This window comes from Colletes latitarsis, chromosome 3, assembly GCF_051014445.1.
Source record: "Colletes latitarsis isolate SP2378_abdomen chromosome 3, iyColLati1, whole genome shotgun sequence".
NCBI lineage: Eukaryota > Metazoa > Arthropoda > Insecta > Hymenoptera > Colletidae > Colletes > Colletes latitarsis.
The window spans coordinates 9599512-9611903 of record NC_135136.1 but is presented as its reverse complement, the minus strand read 5'-3'; positions in this window follow the sequence as shown (position 1 = coordinate 9611903).

Genomic DNA, 12392 nt, shown 5'->3' with positions numbered 1-12392 from the left:
GTTATCCTCTAAAATATTGATCGAAACCAGGTTTAATTGACTGTTTCTGTGTGGTACCACATTACTACGTGATACAATCCAGAAATAGCCCAGGATCTAGCCATGAAGTATGAGAAATATGCGAAAGTATGAGCCTGACGAGGGCAAATCCTAGACCTAACCCAGACCTAACATGCGTTATCCTCTAAAATATTTATAAAGACCAGGTTTAATTGATTGTTTCTGTGTGGTCCCACATTACTACGTGATCCAAACCAGCAAAAACCCAGGATCCGTTCAACAGGTATGAGAAGAATGCGAAAGTATGAGTCTGATGAGTGAAAATCCCAGGCCTAACCTAGACCTAACATGCGTTATCCTCTAAAATATTGATCGAAACCTGGTTTAATCGACTGTTTCAGTGTGGTACCACATTACTATGCGATCCAAACCAGAAAATAACCGAGGATCTGTTCAACGAGTATGTGAAAAACGCGAAAGTATGAGCCTGATGTGGGCAAATCCCAGACCTATCCCCGACCTAACTTGCGTTGTCCTCTAGGATATTGATGGAATCCAGGTTTAATTGACTGTTTCAGTGTTGTACTTCATTACTACGTTATGCAATCCAGAAAAAGCCGAGGATCTAGCCATCAGGTATGAGAAATATGCGAAAGAATGAGCCTGATGAGAGCAAATCCCAGACCTTACCTAGACCTAACATGAATTATTCTCTAATATATTGATCGAAACCAGGTTTAATTGACTGTTTCCGTGTGGTCCCACATTACTACGTGATCCAAACCAGAAAAAACCCAGGATCCGTTCAACAAGTATGTGAAGAATGCGAAAGTAAGAGTCTGATGAGTGAAAATCCCAGGCCTAACCTAGACCTAACATGCGTTATCCTCAAAAATATTGATCGAAACCAGGTTTAATCGGCTGTTTCAGTGTGGTACCACACTACTACGTGACCCAATCCAGAAAAAAACCCAGGATCTGTTCAGCAAGTATGTGAAAAACGCGAAAGTATGAGCCTGATGGGGGAAAATCCCAGACCTATCCCAGACCTAACTTGCGTTGTCCTCTAAAATATTGATCGAAACCAGGTTTAATTGACTGTTTCTGTGTGGTACCACATTACTACGTGATACAATCCAGAAATAGCCCAGGATCTAGCCATGAAGTATGAGAAATATGCGAAAGTATGAGCCTGACGAGGGCAAATCCTAGACCTAACCCAGACCTAACATGCGTTATCCTCTAAAATATTTATCAAGACCAGGTTTAATTGATTGTTTCTGTGTGGTCCCACATTACTACGTGATCCAAACCAGCAAAAACCCAGGATCCGTTCAACAAGTATCAGAAGAATGCGAAAGTATGAGTCTGATGAGTGAAAATCCCAGGCCTAACCTAGACCTAACATGCGTTATCCTCAAAAATATTGATCGAAACCTGGTTTAATCGACTGTTTCAGTGTGGTACCACATTACTATGTGATCCAAACCAGAAAATAACCCGGGATCTGTTCAACGAGTATGTGAAGTGTGCGAAAGTATGAGTCTGATGAGGGCAAATCCCAGACCTACCCCAGACCTAACATGCGTTATCCTCTAAAATATTTATCAAGACCAGGTTTAATTGATTGTTTCTGTGTGGTCCCACATTGCTACGTGATCCAAACCAGAAAAAACCCAGGATCCGTTCAACAAGTATGAGAAGAATGCGAAAGTATGAGTGATGAGTGAAAATCCCAGACCTAACCTAGACCTAACATGCGTTATCCTCTAAAATGTTGATCCAAACCAGGTTTAATGGACTGTTTCAGTGTGGTACCACACTACTACGTGATCCAAACCAGAAAAAACCCAGGATCTGTTCAACAAGTATGTGAAAAACGCGAAAGTATGAGCCTGATGTGGGCAAATCCCAGACCTATCCCAGACATTACTTGCGTTGTCCTCTAAGATATTGATGGAAACCAGGTTTAATTGACTGTTTCAGTGTTGTACTTCATTACTACGTGATGCAATCCAGAAAAAGCCCAGGATCTAGCCATCAAGTACGAGAAATATGCGAAAGAATGAGCCTGATGAGAGCAAATCCCAGACCTAACCTAGACCTAACATGAATTATTCTCTAATATATTGATCGAAACCAGGTTTAGTTGACTGTTTCAGTGTGGTCCCACATTACTACGTGATCCAAACCAGAAACAACCCAGGATCCGTTCAACAAGTATGTGAAGAATGCGAAAGTATGAGTCTGATGAGTGAGAATCCCAGGCTAACCTAGACCTAACATGCGTTATCCTCAAAAATATTGATCGAAACCTGGTTTAATCGACTGTTTCAGTGTGGTACCACATTACTATGCGATCCAAACCAGAAAATAACACAGGATCTGTCAAACGAGTATGTGAAGTGTGCGAAAGTATGAGCCTGATGAGAGCAAATCCCAGACCTAACCTAGACCTAACATGAATTATTCTCTAAAATATTGATCGAAACCAGGTTTAATTGACTGTTTCGGTGTGGTACCACATTACTACGTGATCCAAACCAGAAAAAGCCCAGGATCAGTTCAACAAGTATGTGAAAATCGCGAAAGTATGAGCCTGATGAGGGCGAATCCCAGACCTATGCCAGACCTAACTTGCGTTATCCACTAAAATATTGATCGAAACGAGGTTTGATTGACTGTTTCAGCGTGGTACCACATTACTACGTGATACAATCCAGAAACAGCCCAGGATCTAGCCATGAAGTATGAGAAATATGCGAAAGTATGAGCCTGATGAGAGCAAATCCCAGACCTAACCTAGACCTAACATGAATTATTCTCTAATATATTGATCGAAACCAGGTTTAATTGACTGTTTCAGTGTGGTCCCACATTACTACGTGATCCAAACCAGAAAAAACCCAGGATCCGTTCAACAAGTATGTGAAGAATGCGAAAGTATGAGTCTGATGAGTGAAAATCCCAGGGCTAACCTAGACCTAACATGCGTTATCCTCTAAAATATTGATCCATACCAGGTTTAATGGACTGTTTCAGTGTGGTACCACTTTACTACGTGATCCAAAGCAGAAAAAACCCTCGATCAGGTCAACCTGTATGTTAAAACTACGAAAGTATGACCCTGATGAGGGCAAATCCCAGGCCTAACCTAGACCTATCATGCGTTGTCCTCTAAAATATTGATGGAAACCAGGTTTAATTGACTGTTTGAGTGTTGTACTTCATTACTACGTGATGCAATCCAGACAAAGGCCTGGATCTAGCCATCAAGTATGAGAAATATGCGAAAGAATGAGCCTGATGAGAGCAAATCCCAGACCTAACCTAGACCTAACATGAATTATTCTCTAATATATTGATCGAAACCAGGTTTAATTGACTGTTTCAGTGTGGTCCCACATTACTACGTGATCCAAACCAGAAAAAACCCAGGATCCGTTCAACAAGTATGTGAAGAATGCGAAAGTATGAGTCTGATGAGTGAAAATCCCCGGCCTAACCTAGACCTAACATGCATTATCCTCTAAAATATTGATCGAAACCAGGTTTAATGGACTGTTTCAGTGTGGTACCACATTACTATGTGTTCCAAACCAGAAAAAACCAGGATCTGTTCAAGAAGTATGTGAAGAATGCGAAAGTATGAGTCTGATGAGTGAAAATCCCCGGCCTAACCTAGACCTAACATGCGTTATCCTCAAAAATATTGATCGAAACCAGGTTTAATCGACTGTTTCAGTGTGGTACCACACTACTACGTGACCCAATCCAGAAAAAACCCAGGATCTGTTCAACAAGTATGTGAAAAACGCGAAAGTATGAGCCTGATGAGGGAAAATCCCAGACCTATCCCAGACCTAACTTGCGTTATCCTCTAAAGTATTGATCGAAACCAGGTTTAATTGACTGTTTCAGTGTGGTCCCACATTACTACGTGATCCAAACCAGAAAAAACCCAGGATCCGTTCAACAAGTATGTGAAGAATGCGAAAGTATGAGTCTGATGAGTGAAAATCCCAGGGCTAACCTAGACCTAACATGCGTTATCCTCTAAAATATTGATCCATACCAGGTTTAATGGACTGTTTCAGTGTGGTACCACTTTACTACGTGATCCAAAGCAGAAAAAACCCTCGATCAGGTCAACATGTATGTTAAAACTACGAAAGTATGACCCTGATGAGGGCAAATCCCAGGCCTAACCTAGACCTATCATGCGTTGTCCTCTAAAATATTGATGGAAACCAGGTTTAATTGACTGTTTGAGTGTTGTACTTCATTACTACGTGATGCAATCCAGACAAAGGCCTGGATCTAGCCATCAAGTATGAGAAATATGCGAAAGAATGAGCCTGATGAGAGCAAATCCCAGACCTAACCTAGACCTAACATGAATTATTCTCTAATATATTGATCGAAACCAGGTTTAATTGACTGTTTCAGTGTGGTCCCACATTACTACGTGATCCAAACCAGAAAAAACCCAGGATCCGTTCAACAAGTATGTGAAGAATGCGAAAGTATGAGTCTGATGAGTGAAAATCCCCGGCCTAACCTAGACCTAACATGCATTATCCTCTAAAATATTGATCGAAACCAGGTTTAATGGACTGTTTCAGTGTGGTACCACATTACTATGTGTTCCAAACCAGAAAAAACCAGGATCTGTTCAAGAAGTATGTGAAGAATGCGAAAGTATGAGTCTGATGAGTGAAAATCCCCGGCCTAACCTAGACCTAACATGCGTTATCCTCAAAAATATTGATCGAAACCAGGTTTAATCGACTGTTTCAGTGTGGTACCACACTACTACGTGACCCAATCCAGAAAAAACCCAGGATCTGTTCAACAAGTATGTGAAAAACGCGAAAGTATGAGCCTGATGAGGGAAAATCCCAGACCTATCCCAGACCTAACTAGCGTTATCCTCTAAAATATTGATCGAAACCAGGTTTAATTGACTGTTTCTGTGTGGTACCACATTACTACGTGATACAATCCAGAAATAGCCCAGGATCTAGCCATGAAGTATGAGAAATATGCGAAAGTATGAGCCTGACGAGGGCAAATCCTAGACCTAACCCAGACCTAACATGCGTTATCCTCTAAAATATTTATCAAGACCAGGTTTAATTGATTGTTTCTGTGTGGTCCCACATTACTACGTGATCCAAACCAGAAAAAACCCAGGATCCGTTAAACAAGTATGAGAAGAATGCGAAAGTATGAGTCTGATGAGTGAAAATCCCAGGCCTAACCTAGACCTAACATGCGTTATCCTCAAAAATACTGATCGAAACCTGGTTTAATCGACTGTTTCAGTGTGGTACCACATTACTATGCGATCCAAACCAGAAAATAACCCAGGATCTGTTCAACGAGTATGTGAAAAACGCGAAAGTATGAGCCTGATGTGGGCAAATCCCAGACCTATCCCAGACCTAACTTGCGTTGTCCGCTAAGATATTGATGGAAACCAGGTTTAATTGACTGCTTCAGTGTTGTACTTCATTACTACGTGATGCAATCCAGAAAAAGCCCAGGATCTAGCCATCAAGTATGAGAAATATGCGAAAGAATGAGCCTGATGAGAGCAAATCCCAGACCTAACCCAAACCTAACATGCGTTATCCTCTAAAATATTGATCAAGATCAGGTTTAATCGAATGTTTCAGTGTGGTACCACATTACTACGTGAACCAAACCAGAAAAAACCCAGGATCCGTTCAACAAGTATGTGAAGAATGCGAAAGTATGAGTCTGATGAGTGAAAATCCCAGGGCTAACCTAGACCTAACATGCGTTATCCTCTAAAATATTGATCCATACCAGGTTTAATGGACTGTTTCAGTGTGGTACCACTTTACTACGTGATCCAAAGCAGAAAAAACCCTCGATCAGGTCAACATGTATGTTAAAACTACGAAAGTATGACCCTGATGAGGGCAAATCCCAGGCCCAACCTAGACCTATCATGCGTTGTCCTCTAAAATATTGATGGAAACCAGGTTTAATTTACTGTTTCAGTGTTGTACTTCATTACTACGTGATGCAATCCAGAAAAAGGCCTGGATCTAGCCATCAAGTATGAGAAATATGCGAAAGAATGAGCCTGATGAGAGCAAATCCCAGACCTAACCTAGACCTAACATGAATTATTCTCTAATATATTGATCGAAACCAGGTTTAATTGACTGTTTCAGTGTGGTCCCACATTACTACGTGATCCAAACCAGAAAAAACCCAGGATCCGTTCAACAAGTATGTGAAGAATGCGAAAGTATGAGTCTGATGAGTGAAAATCCCCGGCCTAACCTAGACCTAACATGCATTATCCTCTAAAATATTGATCGAAACCAGGTTTAATGGACTGTTTCAGTGTGGTACCACATTACTATGTGTTGCAAACCAGAAAAAACCAGGATCTGTTCAAGAAGTATGTGAAGAATGCGAAAGTATGAGTCTGATGAGTGAAAATCCCCGGCCTAACCTAGACCTAACATGCGTTATCCTCAAAAATATTGATCGAAACCAGGTTTAATCGACTGTTTCAGTGTGGTACCACACTACTACGTGACCCAATCCAGAAAAAACCCAGGATCTGTTCAACAAGTATGTGAAAAACGCGAAAGTATGAGCCTGATGAGGGAAAATCCCAGACCTATCCCAGACCTAACTTGCGTTATCCTCTAAAATATTGATGGAAACCAGGTTTCATTGACTGTTTCAGTGTTGTACTTCATTACTACGTGATGCAATCCAGAAAAAGGCCTTGATCTAGCCATCAAGTATGAGAAATATGCGAAAGAATGAGCCTGATGAGAGCAAATCCCAGACCTAACCTAGACCTAACATGAATTATTCTCTAATATATTGATCGAAACCAGGTTTAATTGACTGTTTCAGTGTGGTCCCACATTACTACGTGATCCAAACCAGAAAAAACCCAGGATCCGTTCAACAAGTATGTGAAGAATGCGAAAGTATGAGTCTGATGAGTGAAAATCCCAGGGCTAACCTAGACCTAACATGCGTTATCCTCTAAAATATTGATCCATACCAGGTTTAATGGACTGTTTCAGTGTGGTACCACTTTACTACGTGATCCAAAGCAGAAAAAACCCTCGATCAGGTCAACATGTATGTTAAAACTACGAAAGTATGACCCTGATGAGGGCAAATCCCAGGCCTAACCTAGACCTATCATGCGTTGTCCTCTAAAATATTGATGGAAACCAGGTTTAATTGACTGTTTGAGTGTTGTACTTCATTACTACGTGATGCAATCCAGACAAAGGCCTGGATCTAGCCATCAAGTATGAGAAATATGCGAAAAAATGAGCCTGATGAGAGCAAATCCCAGACCTAACCTAGACCTAACATGAATTATTCTCTAATATATTGATCGAAACCAGGTTTAATTGACTGTTTCAGTGTGGTCCCACATTACTACGTGATCCAAACCAGAAAAAACCCAGGATCCGTTCAACAAGTATGTGAAGAATGCGAAAGTATGAGTCTGATGAGTGAAAATCCCAGGGCTAACCTAGACCTAACATGCGTTATCCTCTAAAATATTGATCCATACCAGGTTTAATGGACTGTTTCAGTGTGGTACCACTATACTACGTGATCCAAAGCAGAAAAAACCCTCGATCAGGTCAACATGTATGTTAAAACTACGAAAGTATGACCCTGATGAGGGCAAATCCCAGGCCTAACCAAGACCTATCATGCGTTGTCCTCTAAAATATTGATGGAAACCAGGTTTAATTGACTGTTTCAGTGTTGTACTTCATTACTACGTGATGCAATCCAGAAAAAGGCCTGGATCTAGCCATCAAGTATGAGAAATATGCGAAAGAATGAGCCTGATGAGAGCAAATCCCAGACCTAACCTAGACCTAACATGAATTATTCTCTAATATATTGATCGAAACCAGGTTTAATTGACTGTTTCAGTGTGGTCCCACATTACTACGTGATCCAAACCAGAAAAAACCCAGGATCCGCTCAACAAGTATGTGAAGAATGCGAAAGTATGAGTCTGATGAGTGAAAATCCCCGGCCTAACCTAGACCTAACATGCGTTATCCTCAAAAATATTGATCGAAACCAGGTTTAATCGACTGTTTCAGTGTGGTACCACACTACTACGTGACCCAATCCAGAAAAAACCCAGGATCTGTTCAACAAGTATGTGAAAAACGCGAAAGTATGAGCCTGATGAGGGAAAATCCCAGACCTATCCCAGACCTAACTTGCGTTATCCTCTAAAGTATTGATCGAAACCAGGTTTAATTGACTGTTTCAGTGTAGTCCCACATTACTACGTGATCCAAACCAGAAAAAACCCAGGATTCGTTCAACAAGTATGTGAAGAATGCGAAAGTATGAGTCTGATGAGTGAAAATCCCAGGGCTAACCTAGACCTAACATGCGTTATCCTCTAAAATATTGATCCATACCAGGTTTAATGGACTGTTTCAGTGTGGTACCACTTTACTACGTGATCCAAAGCAGAAAAAACCCTCGATCAGGTCAACATGTATGTTAAAACTACGAAAGTATGACCCTGATGAGGGCAAATCCCAGGCCTAACCTAGACCTATCATGCGTTGTCCTCTAAAATATTGATGGAAACCAGGTTTAGTTGACTGTTTGAGTGTTGTACTTCATTACTACGTGATGCAATCCAGACAAAGGCCTGGATCTAGCCATCAAGTATGAGAAATATGCGAAAGAATGAGCCTGATGAGAGCAAATCCCAGACCTAACCTAGACCTAACATGAATTATTCTCTAATATATTGATCGAAACCAGGTTTAATTGACTTTTTCAGTGTGGTCCCACATTACTACGTGATCCAAACCAGAAAAAACCCAGGATCCGTTCAACAAGTATGTGAAGAATGCGAAAGTATGAGTCTGATGAGTGAAAATCCCCGGCCTAACCTAGACCTAACATGCATTATCCTCTAAAATATTGATCGAAACCAGGTTTAATGGACTGTTTCAGTGTGGTACCACATTACTATGTGTTCCAAACCAGATAAAACCAGGATCTGTTCAAGAAGTATGTGAAGAATGCGAAAGTATGAGTCTGATGAGTGAAAATCCCCGGCCTAACCTAGACCTAACATGCGTTATCCTCAAAAATATTGATCGAAACCAGGTTTAATCGACTGTTTCAGTGTGGTACCACACTACTACGTGACCCAATCCAGAAAAAACCCAGGATCTGTTCAACAAGTATGTGAAAAACGCGAAAGTATGAGCCTGATGAGGGAAAATCCCAGAACTATCCCAGACCTAACTTGCGTTATCCTCTAAAGTATTGATCGAAACCAGGTTTAATTGACTGTTTCTGTGTGGTACCACATTACTACGTGATACAATCGAGAAATAGCCCAGGATCTAGCCATGAAGTATGAGAAATATGCGAAAGTATGAGCCTGACGAGGGCAAATCCTAGACCTAACCCAGACCTAACTTGCGTTATCCTCTAAAATATTTATCAAGACCAGGTTTAATTGACTGTTTCAGTGTGGTCCCACATTACTACGTGATCCAAACCAGGAAAAACCCAGGATCCGTTCAACAAGTATGTGAAGAATGCGAAAGTATGAGTCTGATGAGTGAAAATCCCCGGCCTAACCTAGACCTAACATGCGTTATCCTCAAAAATATTGATCGAAACCAGGTTTAATCGACTGTTTCAGTGTGGTACCACACTACTACGTGACCCAATCCAGAAAAAACCCAGGATCTGTTCAACAAGTATGTGAAAAACGCGAAAGTATGAGCCTGATGAGGGAAAATCCCAGAACTATCCCAGACCTAACTTGCGTTATCCTCTAAAATATTGATCGAAACCAGGTTTAATTGACTGTTTCTGTGTGGTACCACATTACTACGTGATACAATCCAGAAATAGCCCAGGATCTAGCCATGAAGAATGAGAAATATGCGAAAGTATGAGCCTGACGAGGGCAAATCCTAGACCTAACCCAGACCTAACATGCGTTATCCACAAAAATATTGATCGAAACCAGGTTTAATCGACTGTTTCAGTGTGGTACCACACTACTACGTGACCTAATCCAGAAAAAACCCAGGATCCGTTCAACAAGTATGAGAAGAATGCGAAAGTATGAGTCTGATGAGTGATAATCCCAGGCCTAACCTAGACCTAACATGCGTTATCCTCAAAAATATTGATCGAAACCTGGTTTAATCGACTGTTTCAGTGTGGTACCACATTACTATGCGATCCAAACCAGAAAATAACCCAGGAGCTGTTCAACGAGTATGTCAAAAACGCGAAAGTATGAGCCTGATATGGGCAAATCCCAGACTTATCCCAGACCTAACTTGCGTTGTCCTCTAAGATATTGATAGAATCCAGGTTTAATTGACTGCTTCAGTGTTGTACTTCATTACTACGTGATGCAATCCAGAAAAAGGCCAGGATCTAGCCATCAAGTATGAGAAATATGCGAAAGAATGAGCCTGATGAGAGCAAATCCCAGACCTAACCTAGACCTAACATGAATTATACTCTAAAATATTGATCAAAACCAGGTTTAATTGACTGTTTCAGTGTGGTAACACATTACTACGTGATCCAAACCAGAAAAACCCCAGGATCCGTTCAACAAGTATGAGAAGAATGCGAAAGTATGAGTCTGATGAGTGAAAATCCCAGGCCTAACCTAGACCTAACATGCGTAATCCTCAAAAATATTGATCGAAACCTGGTTTAATCGACTGTTTCAGTGTGGTACGACATTACTATGGGATCCAAACCAGAAAATAACCCAGGATCTGTTCAACGAGTATGTGAAGTGTGCGAAAGTATGAGTCTGATGAGGGCAAATCCCAGACCTATCCCAGACCTAACATGCGTTATCCTCTAAAATATTTATCAAGACCAGGTTTAATTGATTGTTTCAGTGTGGTCCCACATTACTACGTGATCCAAACCAGAAAAAACCAAGGATCCGTTCAACAAGTATGTGAAGAATGCGAAAGTATGAGTCTGATGAGTTGAAATCCCAGACCTAACCTAGACCTAACATGCGTTATCCTCTAAAATGTTGATCCAAACCAGGTTTAATGGACTGTTTCAGTGTGGTACCACACTACTACGTGATCCAAACCAGAAAAAACCCAGGATCTGTTAGCAAGTATGTGAAAAACGCGAAAGTATGAGTCTGATGAGTGAAAATCCCAGACCTAACCTAGACCTAACATGCGTTATCCTCTAAAATGTTGATCCAAACCAGGTTTAATGGACTGTTTCAGTGTGGTACCACACTACTACGTGATCCAAACCAGAAAAAACCCAGGATCTGTTCAACAAGTATGTGAAAAACGCGAAAGAATGAGCCTGAAGTGGGCAAATCCCAGACCTATCCCAGACCTAACTTGCGTTGTCCTCTAAGATATTGATGGAAACCAGGTTTAATTGACTGCTTCAGTGTTGTACTTCATTACTACGTGATGCAATCCAGAAAAAGGCCTGGATCTAGCCATCAAGTATGAGAAATATGCGAAAGAATGAGCCTGATGAGAGCAAATCCCAGACCTAACCTAGACCTAACATGAATTATTCTCTAATATATTGATCGAAACCAGGTTTAATTGACTGTTTCAGTGTGGTCCCACATTACTACGTGATCCAAACCAGAAAAAACCCAGGATCCGTTCAACAAGTATGTGAAGAATGCGAAAGTATGAGTCTGATGAGTGAAAATCCCCGGCCTATCCCAGACCTAACTTGCGTTATCCTCTAAAATATTGATTAAACCAGGTTTAATTGACTGTTTCTGTGTGGTACCACATTACTACGTGATACAATCCAGAAATAGCCCAGGATCTAGCCATGAAGAATGAGAAATATGCGAAAGTATGAGCCTGACGAGGGCAAATCCCAGACCTAACCCAGACCTAACATGCGTTATCCTCAAAAATATTGATCGAAACCAGGTTTAATCGACTGTTTCAGTGTGGTACCACACTACTACGTGACCCAAACCAGAAAAAACCCAGGATCCGTTCAACAAGTATGAGAAGAATGCGAAAGTATGAGTCTGATGAGTGATAATCCCAGGCCTAACCTAGACCTAACATGCGTTATCCTCAAAAATATTGATCGAAACCTGGTTTAATCGACTGTTTCAGTGTGGTACCACATTACTATGCGATCCAAGCCAGAAAATAACCCAGGAGCTGTTCAACGAGTATGTGAAAAACGCGAAAGTATGAGCCTGATGTGGGCAAATCCCAGACCTATCCCAGACCTAACTTGCGTTGTCCTCTAAGATATTGATGGAATCCAGGTTTAATTGACTGTTTCATTGTTGTACTTCATTACTACGTGAT